Source organism: Ixodes scapularis, unplaced genomic scaffold (assembly GCF_016920785.2).
Source record: "Ixodes scapularis isolate PalLabHiFi unplaced genomic scaffold, ASM1692078v2 PGA_scaffold6__148_contigs__length_123643588, whole genome shotgun sequence".
Lineage (NCBI taxonomy): Eukaryota > Metazoa > Arthropoda > Arachnida > Ixodida > Ixodidae > Ixodes > Ixodes scapularis.
The window spans coordinates 71,815,819-71,824,137 of record NW_024609881.1 but is presented as its reverse complement, the minus strand read 5'-3'; positions in this window follow the sequence as shown (position 1 = coordinate 71,824,137).

The window sequence follows — 8,319 nt, the reverse complement described above, 5'->3', positions numbered from 1 at the left end:
GACGATGACGACGAGTGTTTTCTGGGCGCAGTGAACATCGACGACATGGCCCGGCGTCAACGAGACGATCCTGAGCTGCGCGCACTAATAGAGCACCTGGAAGGGCGCGGGAGTGCCATGCCACGTGTTTTTTCACGAGCGCTGCCGACCTTCGCCATTAGACAAGGTGTACTCTACAAAGAGAACTTCGGGAACAACAACTCGCCATGGCTGCTGGTAATCCCGACCGACCTTCGGGAGGAGATCTTTCAAGCCTGCCACGACGACCCGACGTCCGGACACCTTGGTTACAGCCGGACCCTGGCACGTATTCGTGAAAAGTATTACTGGCCCAAGCTCCCCAAAACCGTCCACCTGTACACGCGATCATGTCATGAATGCCAGCGACGAAAGAAACCTCCGACGAGGCCGGCCGGACTCTTGCAGTCAATTCCTCCGCCAACAGCATCCTTCCAGCAGATCGGAATGGATCTACTTGGCCCTTTTCCGCCGTCGACGTCGGGAAATCGCTGGATCATCGTCGCCACAGATTATCTCACGCGGTATGCCGAAACGAAAGCCCTTCTTTCCGGAACTGCTGTGGAAGTTGCCAAGTTTTTCATTGAATCCATCGTACTCCGGCACGGCGCTCCCGAAGTCCTGATCTCAGACCGTGGATCATCATTCATGGCCCAGCTGACGCAAGAAGTCCTTCGTCTCAGCCACACCAGCCATCGCCGCACCACGGCGTACCACCCGCAGACCAACGGGCTAACGGAGAGACTCAACAAGACCATCGCCGACATGATCTCCATGTACGTCGACGTGGAGCACAAGACATGGGACGAGGTTCTGCCGTACGTCACATTTGCCTACAACACGGCCGTACAAGAGACCACCGGAATGACACCCTTTCAGCTGGTGCATGGGCGCAAGGTAGCGACAATGCTGGACGCTATGTTACCCCACGAAGCGGCTGTCGACGCAAGCGACGACGCCCAGGTGGTTGCCCAAAGGGCAGAAGAAGTCCGTCAGCTCGCCAGACTTCGGATTCAGGCTCAACAACGTGTCGACAGTGGCCGCTACAACCTTCGTCGTCGGGACGTCCACTTCCAGCCCGGAGACAGGGTGTGGGTGTGGACACCGATCCGCCGCCGTGGTCTCAGCGAGAAACTCCTGAAGCGCTACTTTGGACCCTACATAGTGCTTCGTCGACTCGGTGATCTGAACTACGAGGTGATGCCCGATGGAACACGGACTTCATCACGCCGCCCTCCACGACCAGAAGTCGTCCACGTCGTGCGCATGAAGCCGTACTACGCTCGATAGGACAGTGGACCTTACGTATTCCAAATGACTCTTTAGTTTACCGTTCTTTTTGTTTGCTTTGTTTTGTTTTGTGCTGCATCGGGGCGATGCACGTTTTAAAGGAGGGAGTAATGCCGCGCGCGCTGGCCAAGTAGGCAGCGCGCGCGTGGCCTAATGGTTATCGCGCCTGCCTCCCACGCGAAAAGCTGGGGTTCGAATCCTGGGAGCGACGTGTCTTTTGTTTATTCCTGTAATTTAGTGTTCTGGAGAATTCGAGAATCATGTTGCTTGTTCCAGGCCCGAATGTTCCACGCGTCGAAGTTTCTACGCCGATTATTCCAGAAGACCACGCATGTGTACATAAGGGGCTCCGCGTGGCGAGCCGCAGTCAGTCTCGCCCCAGCGCTCGATCCTGCGGTTTCGCCGACTTCGACGCCCGCGACGCTATGTTATTATCTTTTGTACTCTTTTATTTTTTAGCACAAGTTCGCCACATTAAACGTTTATTTCTTCCTGTTCATCTATTGTTTTTGGTCACCACCCGTGACAATATCATGGAGCACGCAAGTTACTAATATCCTTTCTTCTGGAAACAGATCCATGGGATTCTTGAAACGTTACCTACGTGATGCACCGCAACACGTGAATAAACTTGCCTATAAATGGTTTATCAGACCCAAACTTGAATCCGCCTACGCAATTCGGAGTCCGCACCAAGTATTTCTATCAACGCACTCAAAGCACTTCAAAATCGCGCCACCAGGTTCATTCATGCTTTGTATTTGCACGAGATCAGTGTATCGTCCATAAAAGCTGAATCATGCTTGCTAACTCTTTCTTGTGGTCGCCCATTTCCAGCCTCTTTCTATTTCACAAGTTGTTCTACTCTCCCATTAGAATACCATCTTAAATCGTACTCCAGCACGCAGGTCCCACCGCACCGGTCATCTGCTCCTGGGCGCCCGCCCACAGTCCCGCACTGTCACTTTTTCCGCCTCACATGTTGCACGAGCAGCCAAAGAATGGAACGACCTTTCCTATAACATCGCTGCCGTCACCTGCCCATCAAGTTTCAGAGAAAATGCTACCATTAAAATAACTTAGTTAAGTCATGTTGCACTTTTTCCAATGTTTATTTTGTACACCTTGCCCATCTTGTGATACCCCCTAAAGGGGGTCTTTAAGGTAATAAGGGGAAATGAAGTGAAGACATGTTAGCTGAAAAATGATTGACATGTTCCGTATTGTGTACCAAAGATCTTTACCCCAAAACAAAGCTTGCCGTTTCACAACACATATTTGGCAATATTAACATTTTCCCCTGTTAAATCCAGAACACACTAAACACTATCTTATGAGAAGATTACTACCGTACCTTGCAGCTAATAAAAATAATTCAAATAAAAATTGGTTGTACGAGAAAATTTATCCCGAATTTGCTAGGTTTCCCAAACATTCGGTTGTTCAAATGTAAAAAAATGGATTTGAATTTGTACATAATATATGAAATCTATACGGCTTCAAAATAACAAAGTTTGAGTTTTTTTGTTGATATAAAGGTCATTAAAGTATATTCAATTGGTACCACGTAAGAACTTGACGGAGGACACCAAATATCATCAAATAATATTTTTGCCGTTTTGTTTTTGTTACATTGGAATAACTGATTTTTCAAAACCTCTCGCTAAATGAAGTCTATTTTGAGAGCTTCACAGAAGAGTCCTAGCACAGCAACTCAACAAATCACAAAGTAACGATCGGACAGTAAACCGATCCCCGACATGTAGGAGAAGTGTCAATTTTCAATTCGAACGTTTCAATCTTGAAAAAATGAAAAAAAAAACAGAACTTCGCCACGCTTCCTTTTCTGCAGTTTTTTTTTTTTTTTTAGCACGGAAGAATCAGTGTAGCTGTGAGTCAACACCTTTACCTATTACCACACCACACTCTGTTATGGAGGTCGCCGACGCGTCGACGCTAGCGAGCTCCAAAGTCCAAAGCGACCGAGCGAGAGCAACCGTTCGCGCGCGGAGCTCCGTCCCGCCGCTTCGCGCGTAACCTGAGCGCCCCGTACCAGAGGCGCCTTTCTTTTATTTCGTTTTAGATTTAATAAACGAGACGTCAGTCTTCAGCCAGACTCCGGCACGAAAGGTTGTCCATGTGTGTCCTTCGTAAAAGAACGTAAAACGAAACATGGTGTCAGAAGTGGGATCGCTCCGCGAGTCTACTAATAATTAGTATAGCGCAGGATCGTCTACAAACGAAGGGACAATGGACAAGCCCTCAACTTCTGCCGACAACGGTGCTACCGAACAAACGGTAACGGCAACTTTTCGCATCTCGCCACCCGAAGCCTTCAGTTTTACAACACCTAACGAATGGCCGGCGTGGAAGAAGAGATTCAAGCGCTTTCACAGTGCATCAGGACTGGCATCTCAACCATCATCACACCAAGTCGACGCTCTCATTTACATCATGGGACCACAAGCGGAAGACGTCTTACAGACCTTCAAGCTGTCCGACACCGAGGCTCAAGACTTCGACAAGGTGATGGAGAACTTCGAACATTACTTCATTCCTCGTCGAAACGTTGTGTATGAGAGAGCCATGTTCAACACAAGATCGCAACTGGAGACGGAAACCGTCGAGGAGTACGTCACTGCTCTCCATGGATTAGCTACTACGTGCAACTATGGACCACTGAAGGAAGAATTGATCCGCGACAGGCTGATTGTTGGTCTTCGGGACAGCAGGACTTCAGAAAAACTTCAACTGGATCCTGATCTGGACCTGCAGAAGGCCATCGCTGCTGCGCGACAATCGGAAGTGATTAAGAAGCAACAAGTGGAACTCCGACCGACAAAAGAAAAGGATGCCAACGTTGACCGTATAGCAGCCAAAACTGGGACAGCAGCAGGACCTGCTCAGCGAGGAATTGAACGTTCAAATGTTCGAACTCCTACTAAGAAGACCGCGACACCCAAACCAAAAGGCAAACCGTGCCGTTGGTGTGGTCGAGAAGCTCACCCGAGGAGCGTGTGTCCGGCGAAGAACGCAGGCTGCAACAGGTGCAAGAAAAAGGGACACTTTGCAACAGTCTGCAAATCTTCAACTATTGTGAACACCCTCGTACACGAACAAGGATTCGTAGGAGCTGCAGCTTCTCCTCAGACAGCAAAATGGGACATCGAGATATTCGTCGACGAAACTCCTGTTGTTTTCCGAATAGACACTGGAGCAGACGAAACGGTGTTACCAGCTGCCATCTTTCAAAAGGTCTTCGCAAAGTGCCACAAGCTCTCCGAGCCCCAACGCCGACTTCATGGTCCAGACGGACGACCCCTTAAAGTCATGGGATCAGCTCGGATGAAGCTCAACTGCCGTGGGCAACAAGCACTCGAAGAAGTTTACATCGTGAAAGGACTTCGCAAACCTCTTTTGGGTAAGCCAGCTATCGAAAAATTTCGGCTTTGCCCTCAAATCTGCATGACTGCGAACAAAGTTTGCGAACCGAAGAAAGAGTTCTCTCACCTGTTTCAAGGACTGGGATCTCTCGAAGGTGCTCACGTTCTCAAGCTGAAACCTAACGCGACGCCGTTTGCTATCGTATCACCGAGAAGAGTACCGCTTTCGCTCTATCGAGAAACGCAGAAAGAGCTAGAAAATATGCAGTCGCAAGGTGTCATCTCTCCAGTAGAAGAACCTACTGAATGGTGCGCGCCGATGGTCATCGTCCCCAAACCGTCTGGCAAAATTCGCATTTGTGTTGATCTCACACAACTGAACAAACACATTCAGCGCGAATATCACCCTATCCCATCAGTGGAGCACACGCTGGGAAGGCTAGCGGGAGCCAAGATCTTCTCAAAGCTGGACGCGAATTCTGGGTTCTGGCAGATCCCTTTAGACGAGAAGTCACGACTCCTGACGACATTCATCACTCCGTTCGGAAGATTTTGTTTTAATCGCCTACCATTCGGAATCACGTCAGCACCGGAACACTTCCAGAGACGTATCACACAACTTCTCCAAGGAATGGAAGGATTACTTTGCCATATGGACGATATCTTGATATGGGCGTCATCGTCCGAGCAGCACGAGCAACGTCTGCGAGAAGTCCTCAGGCGACTCTCATCAGCAGGACTCACGCTCAACGAGGATAAATGCGTCTTTCGAGTGACAAGTATCAAGTTCCTAGGTCATCAAGTAGACAGCGATGGTGTCCGTCCAGACGAGACAATCGTCAACGCAGTGAAACGGATGCCCATACCGACTTCAAAGCAAGAAGTCAAGCGCATCATGGGCATGGCGACATACCTAGGACGATTCGTGCCACACCTGTCTGACCTACTGCATCCACTATCGTCACTGCTCAGTTCCAAAGTGGACTTCGTGTGGGATCATCCTCAGCAGAAAGCCTTCACCAAGTGGAAGGAAATCCTCTCAACCTGCCCCGTTCTCGGAATTTACGACGCCAACAAGCGATCGATTGTATCGGCAGATGCGTCATCCTACGGCCTGGGAGCAGTGCTGCGTCAAGAGCAGGAGGATGGATCATATCGCGTCATCGCCTATGCGTCCAGAACACTCACCGAAACAGAGAAGAGGTACGCCCAAATCGAAAAAGAAGGTTTGGCACTCACGTGGGCATGCGAAAAATTCCGAGATTACATCGTGGGAACGCACTTTGTACTGGAAACCGACCACAAACCACTCATTTCTCTGTTTGGATCAAAGTCATTGGACGACCTAACCCCACGGCTTCAGAGACTGCGCATGCGTTTAATGCGCTACTCATTCGAAGTTGTGCACGTTCCGGGCAAGGAACTCCAAGCAGCTGACTCGTTGTCAAGAAGCCCTCTGCCACAGCGGCAAGACAGAGAGATGCAAGAAGAAATCGATTGCTTCATTCGACACATAGAGACGTCCCTACCAGCAACGCAAACGAGTCTCCAATGGATAACGGCAGAACAGAAGAAGGACCATGTTTGCCAAAGACTCGCCAGCTACAGCCGTAAAGGTTGGCCAAATCGTCGAGATCTCGGAACAGACCTCAAAGAGTACTACGAGTACCGTCATCACATTGCCGTGCAAAACAGCCTTCTCATGAATGGTTCTAGAATAGTGGTACCAGAATCCTGCCGTCCACATATCCTGCAACAACTTCATGAAGGACACATGGGCGTAGGCAAATGCAAAGCACGGGCAAATGTATCGGTATGGTGGCCGAGGATAAACGATCATATCGAGCGCCTGGTCAAGAACTGCGAAAAATGCATTAAAACTGGCCAGAACCGAAAGCTCCCCCTCATCCCGTCAGAGTTTCCTAGTCGACCGTGGGAGAGAGTGGCGATGGACCTCTTCTTCATTCACGAGAAATGGTGGCTGGTCGTCGTCGACTACTACTCTCGCTACCCCGAAATCGCCCGACTGGAAAGCCTCACAGCAGCGTGCGTAATAATGCACTGCAAATCGATATTTGCGAGGCATGGCATCCCAGAAGTAGTGGTATCTGATAATGGTCCTCAGTTTGCGGGAACCACAGGTTCAGCATTCACCAAGTTCTCACAGACCTACGGATTTAAGCACATCACATCAAGCCCTCGCTACGCGCAGAGCAATGGGATGGCGGAGGCTGCGGTGAAGATCATAAAGAGATCACTCAGCAAAACAGAAGATCCGTACGAGACACTCATGATCTACCGTTCAACGCCTCTGCCCAACGGATACAGTCCGACAGAACTTCTCATGGGGAGAAGGATGCGTACAACCGTACCGATCGCCACCCAGCTCCTGGAACCAAAGCTACCCGACCAAAAAGAACTGCGTCGCTATGAGCAAGAAAACAGGAACCGACAAAAGCAATACTTCGACCGGCGACACGGAGTGCGTCAACTCGATCCACTCGGCTCTGGAGAGCGAGTTTGGGTCATTGACCTAAAGCGAACCGGAGTTGTTCAGAACAAGGCCCATACACCACGATCTTACTGGATAACGTCCGAGGGTCAAGAGATCCGAAGAAATCGCACGCATTTAATTCCTTTCCCCGACGAACAAGATAAACAACGCATCGAAGAGTTCCCCGAAACAACCACGAGGCCCGAGGAAACGTGTGCCGACACCTCCCACAAACATTCTCGGCACGGCCGATATCTAAAAGAGCCAGACCGTTTCAGCACTTCTTCAAAGCTCCCTTAGAAAGAGGGATGTTATGGAGGTCGCCGACGCGTCGACGCTAGCGAGCTCCAAAGTCCAAAGCGACCGAGCGAGAGCAACCGTTCGCGCGCGGAGCTCCGTCCCGCCGCTTCGCGCGTAACCTGAGCGCCCCGTACCAGAGGCGCCTTTCTTTTATTTCGTTTTAGATTTAATAAACGAGACGTCAGTCTTCAGCCAGACTCCGGCACGAAAGGTTGTCCATGTGTGTCCTTCGTAAAAGAACGTAAAACGAAACACACTCAACGAATTTTAAGGTTTAATGTTATCCCAGCGGAATGTTGTGACGTTATGAGAATGATCGTCCTCACTATAACCGAGAGGGATATTGCCAACTCGTATCTGCGCAATTACTTTCTCGAGCTTCTCGTAGAGGCACAAAATCACCTGGTATCTTGAACCCCAGCTTTGATTGCAAAAAAATAATAATAGAACACGAAGTGACTAAAGCAATAAAAAACAAATAAACGAATATAGATACACTACATCAGCTTGCCCCCACTTTAACGGTACCTTGTTTTTTTTTAATACCCAGCAAGTCCTGATATTGTTGACATCTTGGGGTGACAAAAGCGTCTGAAAGGCTTGGTACTGTAAAAAAATAGACGGCTTGGGCAACTGAAGCATGCCAAGCCTCTTTTTGCGTTTGCAAATGCGTTTGCCTGTCTTACAATATTGAAAACAATTTTCCTTGAAGCTTTGGGGAACAAATTTTTTATATATCTTGAAAGTTCAGGCGTTGCCTCAGAAATAAAATAATAGCAATTTACAACGAAGGTGTTGCATAGGTATATCAAAATTACTTTCTAATTAAAACGG